Here is a 13,543-nt window from a genome sequence, read left to right as displayed (position 1 = left end):
TGAGGATATATCACCTGATAAGAGTTGAATAAGGCCACAATGAATGGCATCAAAATCTATTGCAAACTCTTTAACAGTTACAGGAATCTTATGGTAATTAAGGAATTCACAATAATTAAAAAGTTATTCTTTAATTAAAGTTATTATGTTATAAGGACTCTCTCCTTTTATTATTATAAATTCTCCTCTCTGCCCAGTAGGTGGCGATATGCACAAATAAATGTGAATTGCCAAAAACAAAAGAAGGAGGGCTGTTTGAAAGTGGAGATTTATAGTAACCTATCATATCGCTTCTAAAGACATATTTAACTACTGGAGTGTCATGGATTACTTTTATGCTGACAATGAAAGCTTTGGACCCTGTTGACTTGCATTCTATGGATCTACAGAGCTGAAATATTCTTCTAAAAAATTTTGTTTGTGTTCAGCAGAAGAAAGAAAGTCAGATGCTATATCTGGCATAAGGGTGAATAACCAATGAGATAATTTTAATTTTTGGTTGATATATACCTAAATAGTATCCATATAGGACCTACCTTTTGGGGCCATTGTATATGAGTGTGTGAGAGAGAATAGTGTTAGTAACGATTTACATTTTTTTCACTTGTGTTTCACGAATTAAGTGCCATATATGTGTATTAGATTCTCCAACTTGTTAAAATGCTTGGACATCTGTAGAGGGCGGTATTTTTGTAATATTTCCATAACTCCACATACTTCATACAGAACATAGTACCCTCTTTCTTTCTGGGCCTTTGTTGTACAATTGTTGTGTAGGATTGAAAATTAAATGACACAAATAGATATCAGTCCTTCTTTAGCATCTCTCTAAAGACCATGTTCAGTCTCTGCTAGAAATGTAGTTTGAAATGGTAAGAAGACAGTTTATTACACATTCATCAAATGACATACATTACACTCTAAACCTTAAAAGATGTTACAGATGAAACTACACCTGAACTAAATGTAATTTTCTTAGCTTTTAAGGGGTTGTATTTAAATTTTTTTCTCCCTAATTTGGAATGCTCAACTCTTAATGCGCTCCAAGTCGTCGTGGTGTAGTGACTTGCCTCAAATCTCAGTTGCCTCCTCGTCTGAGAACGTCAATACGCGCATCTTATCACGCAGCTCGTTGAGCACGTTATGCAGAGACGTAGCGTGTTTGGAGGCTTTACGCTATTCTCTGCGGCATCCAAGCACAACTAACCACGTGCCCCACTGAGAGCGAGAAGTACACATTATAGCAACCAAGAGGAGGTTACCCCATGTGACTCCACCCTCCCTAGCAACCGGGTCAATTTCAGCATCAGCGTCAATACTCACAGAGCTACTCAGGCCCCCTTTAAGTTGTAAAGATTCTCCAAACAGAGTGTTGTTCATCAGGGCTGGGTGTTGTATGCTCACTGATCCTGATTTAATGGATTAATCTCTTTCTCTTTTCATGTATCGTACATGCATGCGCTTTCACTGTTCCAGAGAGAGCACACAGCTGCTAGTGCTGGAAATTTCATAAACACTGAACGTTTTTCACATGTTCTGTAAACGCATATGGTGCTTGTTCAAACCCTATAGAGGTTAGTCACATGACATGTCACATAGCCAGAATAAACAAATGCATCCTTAATCCATGTTTAGGGACGTTTTACAATTTGGCAGTTAAATTAGCAATACGTCCTTAAAGTTTTTACGATTCAACTTCATTGTATTTAGTTTGATAATTAAAATTAGTTAGTGTCTTATGTACAAGATTATGGTTTTATATTTGTATCATAAAGTTAGATTGATAAGACTTTTCAAACGCATTACCAGTTTGTATACTAAGACAATTAAAACAACCTTAAGCAGATAGGCGGTAGACATAAAGTCAGGCAATTGTACAGATGTGCAATCATCTGTAAATACTGTATATGCCATATAATTCTACTTTGTACCCTTGCAGTGCAATAGTATTTCTTGGCAGTGGTGGGGGTTACTGACCAGAAGGTCAGGGGTTCAAGCCCCAACACCACCAAGACACCACTGTTGGACCCTTGAGCAAGGCCCTTGAACCTATCTGCTCCAGGTGTGCCGTATCATGGCTGACCCTGCACTCTGATCCCAACTTAGCTGGGATCAGAAATAAATAATTTCACCATGTATATGCAGAAATGTATGTATAATGTGTGACAATTGATCTATTTATTATTTTATTTATTAATTATGAATAGCAGTTCAAAGTTCAGTCTTTAGAAAAAAAAGATATGTCAGAAAAAAGTGCCATTAAAAGGCAAAATATCTTTCTTATCCTTTGCTTTACCAAAATCTTGCACACTAATACATTAGCAATGTTCCAGTGAAGTATCCTGTTTGCCCAGCCTGTCAGTTTGTGTTATGTGTGCTATTCAATGATGATAAAATTCAAAAGAAGCCTTCATTGTCAGATAGATCTACACACATTGCTGGGGGCTGTCTTTGCCATTAACATGTTCCTATAGTTGCACAACCATTGACATTGTGTGATATTGAAGCTCTCTCTCTCTCTCTCTCTCTCTCTCTCTCTCTCTCTCTCTCTCTCTCTTTTAAGCTCTTTGTGTCTGAGATCCTTCACTCCTGTCCTCAGGGATAAGCTAACCTCCTTTTGAGATGCTCTACTTTGATTATATTACTCCAAACTTGTTAGTATTCACATGCATGATGTTCACAATAATAAAAAGCATTGGGACAACCTTGAACTCACAGCAGTCCAAAGAAAACAATCAGTCTTTAAGGGATAGTTCACTTAAAAAATAATATTTCACTTCCATGGACACAAAAAGAGATGTTAGGTAGTTGGGACTGACAGCCTCATTCGTCATTCACAATCATTGCCTCTTTTTTTTTTTTTTTACATATTATGAAAGTGAAGGGGGACTGAAGCAGTCGTTCACTGTAAAAAATAAAATGACATTTTATCCAGCTTATGGGGGGTTTGAGTCATAGATACAGGTTTGTGAATTACTTTCATCTACATAAAGACATGTGTTAGACCAACAATATTTCCCCAAATGTTATCCCAACAAACCAAACAGAGTTGTCTGAACGAACAATGTTGTCTGAACGAACAATGTTAGGTTAAACAGTTTTGTGCATTCCCAGCATGCATTGCAACATGAAGAAACGGACCGGTTAGTGTTATAGGCTTATTTTTAGTTGTTTATTATCTTTATTATGCTATTATATACATTTTATGTAAATGATGACAGAATGTTATTTTTGGGTTGACTATTCCCTCTAAGTATTTAGCTTAATGTGTGGAAAGTGGCATACCACAAAATTAAAAAAGTTATTTAGACTGTAAAGTTATTTTACATATATCTTTCAGACTTCATTCATGTGACTGTGAAACCAGACAGTGCACTGTCTGTGGCAGCCTCAGATAATGTTACTTTACAAAATAAAAAGTGTTCGCAGAACACAATCTTCATGTTGACACAACATTCTACTGTCTCTCACAGATAAAAATGATTCATAGTGCACATAATCTGCCATACCCTAGACATCCTTCTGTAATCCTTTATATGTCCTGTGACACACCTGATATATTGTAGATCCATTCATCCATCCATCCATCCATCCATCCATCCATCCAATAATGACACGTGTCTCCATCATGCAGAAAAATAAATGCTATGTCAGTCATGGCAAATAAACCTTCACTGTAAAAATAATCCTGTTGTTTTTACAAAACAAATCTGGCAGCTGTGGTTGCCAGAATAATTATGTTGAAAATACAGTTCAAATGTAAACCACTTTACAAAAACAACCTGTATTTTACATTTTACAGTTTAAAATGGTTGTAATTTACATGCTGGCACTGTCAAATTGTTTGACAAATTCTGTTAAATTTACAGTAAACTTGTTTTATCAACATGTGTTCTGAAACTGTAAAAATCTGTTGTTTACTTTATAAGGTATCACCGTAGTAACTACAGAAGGGCACATGATGACATGAAGGTCATCAACAATGGCTCTTCCAGGAGCAATGACCAATAAACATATAGAGACTGTGCTCAAAGTCACTCACACATACACTAAACATGGTAACACGTGAGATTTAAATAATGCAGTAAACATTAACTAAATTACATAAAATAGAACACAGAACACCCCATTGTACGTAACTGATATTAAAAATATGATGAAACATAGCGATTCCCATTAAATATAATGAAATGTAATGAGTCATTTTTAACAATAATTTACTGTAAAAAAAGTACATGTACTCTCTCGTTATTTTACCATTAATTTTACAGGAAAATCTTACTTTTTACATTTAAATAATGTAATTTTTACATTTTTACATTTTATTGTAAAAACGACTGTATTGTCTTTTAAAATATATTAAAAAATTTTACTGTATATTTTACAGTTAATACTTGTTAATCAATTAACATTTTATTTCTGTAGCATTTTTACAGTATTTTACTGTTAAAAATTACTGACATTTTTTACTGTGTTGGTTTCATTTAGTAGATTTCAAGAAAGAGAAAAAATGAGACGCTAAATATAGATCTCAGGCTGAACTTGGGGCATCAGGGAGAATCATGTATGTTGTTTACAGGGATGGTTCTCATTCTGAGCCGACTGTCATTAGAGGTAATTACTGTAATTTTCAGCATGCACCGCTGCTCTGCAGAACAACATGGGGCAACTCAAAGACATCATGAAGATAAGCTTTATTTTAGTCACTGTATCAGAGTCCATGATCCTTGTGCTGTTTAGTGTCCCAGTTTACAGTTCTATAGATCTCAGGTCTATAAATTCAAAACTGACTTCAAACAGGCAACAGCTCTGGAAGTCCTTATGTGTGTGAAACTAGAGCTACGGCCTTGTGTTTTGATGGAGAATGAAGACAGTGATTAGGCCCGGCAGGTGCAGGAGTCACAATGTTCCTGGATGGAATGTGGTTGTGTCTGATTTATTTCCTCATGACCTTTTGTCTCCTAAAAACACAAATTTTCAGACCTCAATGCATAACAGGCACATGGGACCGCTCAAACTTTCACCCTACAAAGCCACCTGAAATAATCAGTACCAAACAAATCCTGTAATTGATTGAATGTCCAGAGATGAACAGCAGAGAACCCCTTCAGGGACTCTGAAGAGCTCAAATATATTTATTATTTTACTGATTCTAACATTAGTTATTACGTGGAGTTACTTATGCAACAGGATGCACACAGCACTCATTAAAATTCTATGTTTAGACAATCTGATTGCAATGGTGCTCACTTGGAGAGATGCTCAGATAAAAAGCTGCTAACACTTAGCATTAAACTTTGGGGCACAACTCATCCCATATCTATGTGCTACAGACATAAAGGATTGTGCAAAGTTGTGCTGTTCCTTTTCTAAGCGATCAGACTTACAAAAAATCCCATAAACTTACACAGAGTGAAGGACCTAAATCCACTTTGAACGCCTTAGCAACCACATAGCAATGCAGTGGCAACATCCCACAACACCTTAGCATTGTTGCATCAGGTTTTTCATGGGCAAGCACCTTTAACTAAAAATTTTGTTAGTTTCTCTAAGATTTCAGTAAGATTTAGTTGTCAGTCCACTTGGCAGCCATCTTGTGAATGCTCCCAAGAAGGTTTTTATGGAAACATACAAGCCACATAAAAGTACAGCTCTTATGTACTTTTACATTACATTTACAATTACAGTAAATTTATGAATTTGGCAAACACTTTAATCCAAAGCGACTTACAGTGCATTCAGTTTGTAAATTGTGGTAGTTTGTCTGTTCCCTGGGAATCAATTCCATGATCTTGGCATTGCTAGGGCCATGCTTTAGTTAAGCAGATAGTACTTGTGTTGGAAAAGACAGAAATGTCCAAAACGCTGCTCAAGGTTATGATCAAAGAAAGTCTGACAACATTGACATCATAAATTGTGCTTCTTTGCTAATATTGTGCTACAAAGCCCTCTTTTTCAGGCTGGTCAAGCTAAGGTGGAATTGTGTTGTTGAGTTTACTGACAGGCGATGTCTTTATGTAAAAGGAGATTTGCTCTTTTACTAGTTAGGGAACTTCCTTTTATAAACCAGCTATATTAGGCATTTCAGTTTCTCCATTTTAATACAAGTGGTCCATCTCAGGATAAACAGTCTTTGCTTGTACTGAGGGTGTGTGTTTAAAAGTGGAGGAATGCTAGAAAAATTGTCACCGCAGCAAGGAAAGCTGTTCCTTATACTGTATATCCTTGAGGTATGATTGGCAGGCCTAGATGAACAAGCTCCTCCCAAACTTACGAATGGAACTTTATTTGCCCCTCTCTATAGAGACTGTTTAGGCTACCTCTGAGCAGCCATAGAGTTGCAAACAGACGACATTGTGTTTTTCGCTGCCCAATTTAGAACTTTTCTGTCTCTCAAACCCCATATTACCACCCCACCCAAACCCATTTCCTGTGGTGGCCTCACAACACTCTCACACACACTCACACACATGTATATACAAACACACACACACACACGTAATATCTCATAATTTTCTCTTTGAAAAGAAAGTTTGACATTAAAGAACCACTAACATTGTGATTTTATTCTGACTGTGGCTTTACATGCACTCCTAGGAACATATAATTACTGAGCAACACAACAGAAAAACAAACATGTGAGCACTTGTGCATGAAAGACATTATTTGGGTCTTTTTTTTTTTTAAATGCATGCAATGCTGATTATGTATATATACTAAAAAAGTAGATGTACAAATTCTCTGCACACCAAATGCATTCTCCAAAGGTAAAGTTGTGTAAAGCAGCGGATACATATCCTGAGGTTTGTGTTTTGACTCTGTATGTTATGGTATCTGAGCATTCTGATTAGGTCCAGTGGTCTCCAGTTTCAAACAGCAAGAACATCTGGATGTATTTAGCAGTTCAGTTCTGCTCTTCCCCGTGTACGGTATACTGCTGGCTTGCATGAGCTTGGAGGCATTAATAGATGAATACAATTACTATTAAATGAAATACAATTTAACATAATGAACTGCACAAATGACACAACACACAAAATGTCAACATTTACATGAAATGCATCTTCAAAATGCAGAACAGAAATAATGCACAATGTTCTGGAAATGTAAAAATCTATAAACGTAGAAATATTGGCATCAGTTTTAAGGAAAGAAACTAAAATGGGCCGTCCATTTGCACTGTTAGGTAGTTTTTTTTTTTCATGACAGCAGCTAATAAACTGGAAAACAGCAAATGAACCTTCAACCAAACAATGGTGCAATGAGTTATTATAGTTGGATAGAAATTATAATGTATAATGTAAGGAGACAACCTGACAAATTAGATGCAATATACATATTTGATGGTGGTAATGCAATTTATCTTAAGAGATGTAAAATGGATATAGATAAGTTTCCGGTTATAGACTTTACCTTAATGTTTCCTTTGTTAAGGATTGATAAAGGTGTTCATTACTGACTAATAAGTAATTTATAAATGCACTATAAATAATTTATATGCAGTTAGTTCAGCAACATGCATAAAAAAGGGTAACATTCATCCAATAGTTGCCAAAGAGTGTGCATTTTAACTTACATGTTATAAATGCTTAATAAATACACTTATTCTTTTAATTTATATAACAGATTCCGTATATTATGTTGTGTTTATTGGTTTTTGTGTTTGGAATCAATAAAAATGTTAATAACAAAAAAAGTATAGTCACAAGATATAAACAATATGGATGTTAACATGGTTTTAGTTTGATTTTACAACTCAAATAATACATGGGTATTAACAGAATAATTAGGATGTGGTGGTGGCGTAGTGGGCAAAAGCACATAACTGTTAATCAGAATGTTGCTGGTTCGATCTCCACAGCCACCACCATTGTGTCCTTGAGCAAGGCACTTAACTCCAGGTTGCTCCGGGGGGATTGACCCTGTAATAAGTGCACTGTAAGTCGCTTTGGATAAAAGCATTTGCCAAATGCATAAATGTAAATATAATGTAAATAATGTAGGTGCTTTTATAAAATGATAAACTTCACATTTCTGCCAAAAAGTGGCCCCATTCACCTCCATTGTAAGTGCCTCCCTGTAACTTTGACTTTGACTTTTTTAAAGAAATCTAGTGACAAGTCTAAATACTTTTTGTGGTAATCAATATTATGCCACAAATGCTGTCAATTGAGTTTACCTTGTATTTAACCCAGAATATTCCTTTAAAGTACTTCTTAATAGGTTATTACATCTGAATATATTATATCTGCATGGTACAAAATTTACGAGTTGGATATTTCATATGGTCACGCACAATGTTGTTCGGTGTATGGCCGTCTGCGGGTTCACTGGCTTCCTCTATCCTCTGTGTTTTCGTGTTCGTCATTTCTCACTGGAGCTTACGATACACCTATGTCATACGCCGGAACTCGACTCTCTCGTGAATGTGCGGACGGCCGTTACTGGAAGCCAGTGATATAGTTTCTAAAGTTATAAATATAGATATTTTTCTTACAAAAACACATTGCTTCGCTTCAGAAGGCCTTTATTAACCCCCTGGAGCCATATGGATGGATACTCAATTTTTCCCCTGGAGCTCTTTTGATGGATGGATGCTCAATTTTTGGGCTTCATAATCTAAGGTACCATTCACTCCCATTATAAAGCCAGGATATTTTTTTATATAACTCCGATTGTGTTTGGCTGAAAGAAGAAAGTCATATACAACTAGGATGGCTTGAGAATGAGTAAATTATGGGATACTTTTCATTTTTGGGTGAACTATTCCTTTAAGGACATTCTTATTAATATTATGCCCTTACCCAAACCCCTTATCTACACTTAACCAAACAATAGAGTATGTAAACATGATAGGAAGCTGTTGTGTGTGACAGAAGCAAGTATTAGATGAAACGATGTCCAGCAACTTCATTGGCTGAAGTGAAAGTCGTAGGAATTCAAACGAGTGAAATTTAGAAAAGTCGTACGAATCCTGACGATTTCGCCGTGAGAGTGTGTTGCACTGATCAACAAAAAAAAGAGGGAAAATGTTAATGCCACTGTTATTTGTTAAATATAATTCTTTTGAATGAATGGATGATTTATCCTTTAAATAAAATATGTTTGGTCAGAGTGCAAAAGCATTAAAGTATTTGCATTGAAGCATATCTGATTTCATCTAACAGCATTTAAGTACAGAAAGAAAGAAAACACATGGGAAAAGGAAGTGATTTTCTTAGATTTTCCTGTTTCTGTTTTTTCCTGAATTTGTGGCCCTTTAGCGTTCTTGTCGTGCTCTTGTTCTTCCAAACCAGCAGTGTCACAGTGACAAGGATATGACTTTGCCTTCACATTGCTGTGGGCTGCTGGGATACTGTAGGGTCAGTCAGTCAGCAACAAAGCACAAACTGCAACACTAAAGCATGCAAAGTGTTCTGCATTGCTAATGCTGTTTGTGAATGATTAAACTGTTGTGGATTCTACAAATCTCAATTGTTTTCTCTCAAACAATGACGTTTTCTGCTCTGAGGTTTCACTGTTCTTCCCAGACTAGAACTACTGGAGGAGAGAGCAGCACCAGTGTGTATCAGCATGCTGTGTCATCTCACACAAACACACTTTCCCATCTCTAAAGCTGATGGTTTGGAGAACATCAATGAATGTGTGATTGTAACAGAAACTGATCAGGTGACAGTGCAGAGACAGTGTTTCGAACAGAAGTACAAAACAATTGATTGCACTTATTGCAGCTTCTTTATACTACATTCTGATTGGTCAGTCGTCGCATTCTGCATTTCATGTCTTTTGCATCGCTCTGCTGACTCTTTCTTCTCACATATTAAAATAAATTACATTTAAAGCAATATATCATTCCCATGCAATTACTTATTTAATGTATTTGGCAAGTAGCTGATAATGACCACCTGACTGCACACTTTCGCTTAAATATATTTTTATTTAAGGAAAATGTTAGTAATATTTAAGCAGACGATTAAATATCTCACCTGTAATTGCTATTGTTATCGACTTTCCCAGATTATAAAATCTTTCAGATGAAGTTCTCATTCAGCACATCTAAAGATGCACTTCTGAAGATGATGTAAGACAGGCCATGCAGTTTTTATCAATGAGGTATACGCACCTTTCAACAGGAAAATCTGTTTGATGATGTTCCAGAAGGGCATTTGTATGCTCAGCCCTGTGCTGACATGTCAATCTGTCAGCAGGTGCATTTATATTCTGATTAGTATTTGACATATTCAGCCAATTTAAATGTGCCTATGCAAACGGCCAGACAGTAAATACCTTCCACAATAAAATGTGTCAGTACAATATAGAGGGTTGCTGACAGAATAAGGGCTTTTGAAATTACACTCATAGTATCTAGACTTCTCCAGCAATATTAATATTAATTTAGGACAACAGGCACTTACTTTCTATTATGAAGAGGTTCTATTCCTGATGTTTAGCTTTGGCTTTTTTCATTTAACCAAGGTTTGGTGTGTGTATATATATATATATATATATATATTGTTATTCCTTTTATTGTGTATGTATTGGTGTATTCTGTATATATATATATATATATATATATATATATATATATATATATATATATATATATAGTAAGGTTAGTATGTTGTGCGTCCATGTTTTATGGGGACTTTCCATAGACATCATGTTTTTTATACTGTACAAACTTTATATTCTATCCCCTAACCCTACCCCTAAACCTAACCCTCACAGAAAACATTCTGCATTTTTATATTTTCAAAAAACATAATTTGATTTATTTGATTTATAAGCTGTTTTCCTCATGGGGACCGACACAATTTCAGGTTTTACTATCCACATTTGGTCCCCACAAAGTGATAAATACATGCTCACATTCAGACACACACACACACACACACACACACCTGTGTGCTCCCTGAAGAACGAGAGACCTGTTTTATCCAGCTCAGGGATGACACTAACACACAGGAATTCAGGTCACACACAAAGTGTTTATCTTATGAAGACAATCGACAGACATCTTTTAGCAGGTTGGGGCAACATTAAAATAAAAGTAGTTTTGTATTGCAGAAAAGTTAATCTGCTTGATCTAACAACAAGGACAGAGAACAAAAGTAAAACATGAATCCTGAAGAATCATGAAAACAGCATTATATATTCAAATAAGGTGGAAATGAGTAATGGGACAGATAGATATACATTGCTAGCATATATTGTACGTAAATAGACACAAATCATGTGTACGTGCAAATCATGAAACCAAAACCAACAAGCATGTGTAGTTATGTGTCTCTGACCTTCATGTGTGACTGCTGCATGCTTTATCTTCATTAAAACTAAATAGGAAGCTTTAATGTCTCTTTTCCCTGTCTCTGGACTCCGGACTGTGCACAGAAACCCAAACAGGATCAAATATTTACTTAAATATTCTCTGCTTTTCCCTGCAAGACTTACAACAAAATAACTCCCCTTTTCCCCACTCTAAATTCTTAAAAGAATGTTCCGGTTTCAGTACAAGTGAAGCTCATTCAACAGCATTTGTGGCATAATGTTGATTACCACAAAAATTCAATTTTGGGTTACAGTGAAACACTTACAATGGAAGTGAATGGGGCCAATTTTTTTATGTTATTTAATTATTTATTTATTTATTTTTTTTTAAATAAAAGGAGGGACGAGACGAACTGTATTTTTGTGGTAATTGACAGCAGGTCACAGATTTTGTCTATAGAGCTTAACTTACTTTAAAAAAGTCCTTCAAAGAGTCAATTACTACACATCTGCAGAAACAACATGTTACACATAAATTAATAAACACCAGTACTGCAGATATAAAATAATCTGTTACAGTTATTCTGATGCTTTTTAACATTTGGATGACATGTTCTTAACTCAAATGATGATTCAGAGTTCAGAAAACTATGTGTTTGTATTTCCATTAAATGCCACACCACTCTGTGATGTCTCTTGAAATTAGATTGCTTTAAACAAATAATTAAGTCCATATGTGTCTGAATGCAACACAATCATTCACTATTTCCACTGAAGTTGTTTTTGTCTGAACTACCGTATCTGAGTGCAGGGCACTGGATAATTGTGTTAACACCAAGGACTCATCATGAGGAATCTCATAACAACATGTTTGGGGCCTCACATTCACACAGCTTGAATGAAGACAAATACACACTCCAGCAGTGAATGTGTGTGTTCACACACAAGGTCATGACCTGAAACCATATCCATTTTTTCTAGTTAGTTTCCACTTCAACCTCTTGCGGAACATAGATGTATATTAAAGGGATAGTTCAAACTAAAATGAAAATTCTGTCATAATTTATTTACTCACCCTCATGCCATTCAAGATGTTTATGACTTTCTTTCTTCTGTGAAACACAAACAAAGATTTTTAGTAGAATATCTCAGCGCTGTCCATACAATGCAAGTGAACGGTGGCCAGAACGTTGAAGCTCAAAAAGCACATAAAGGCAACATAAAAGTAATTTTTAAACATTTTTGGAGCATCAACGTTTTAACCATTAAATTGCATTGTATGGACCTTAAGAGTTTAAATATTCTTCTTGAAATCATTGTTTTCAGCAAAAGAAAGTCATACACATCTGGGATGGGATGAGGGTTTTCATTTTTAGGTGAACTATCCCTTTAACTCTAGGGCAAATAATGATCCCAGCAAACCCAACCCAAACATTTAAGACTAAACTAAATCCTAACTCTATGCCTAAAACACCAACCACCACCCTTCACCATACCTCAAAGCCACAAACAGCTCCAACAAGCAAGATTAATGACTAAGACAAAGAATGCACTCCTATATATTAAATTGGCTTCATTTTGACATCAAAGGAATCGTTGAAAGCTCATGTTCTAGACCTGATGTTGTTTAATTACTTTCCTTCTTTGCAGGAACGCTAAAGGTGTTGTTACACAGTATATTTGAGATTGACAGCTTCATTAACCTCAACCTAACATTTTGCCTAATTAAATTTTATGGTCCACCGGTTTGGAACACCATAAGGGTGAGTAAATTATGACAGAATGTTTTCTTTTTGTGTGAACTATCCCTAAATATATATATATATATATATATATATATATATATATATATATATATATATATATATATATATATATATACACACATTTCTGATAGTTTTAGGGGCTTTATTTTGCAATAAAGACATCAAATTGAGATGACAAAGTTGGGGAAACTAAAATGCAGGATGAAAACGCCTACGCCCCCCCGTTCCAGCACATCGTTCCAAAGGCTGCGAATTTACCAATCCTACTACAGTGGAGGCCTAGTTTATGAATATTAATTACGTAACGAGACGCATGGCCAATAGGTGCAAACGTGGGATCGTTTCAGTTGGCCAACCAACAAGGAGAAGGTTTGGCTCATGAATATTTACTTGGCTACGCAATTGGACGCTCCAGGAAGGTTACCAAGCAACGTCCGACTGACCTAATTAATATTCATAAGCTTGAGCCCTAGCTTTAGTAGGATTCAGGTAGGATTGGTAATTTTTCC

Source organism: Xyrauchen texanus, chromosome 20, assembly GCF_025860055.1.
Source record: "Xyrauchen texanus isolate HMW12.3.18 chromosome 20, RBS_HiC_50CHRs, whole genome shotgun sequence".
NCBI lineage: Eukaryota > Metazoa > Chordata > Actinopteri > Cypriniformes > Catostomidae > Xyrauchen > Xyrauchen texanus.
Note: the sequence above shows the minus strand (reverse complement) of the source record.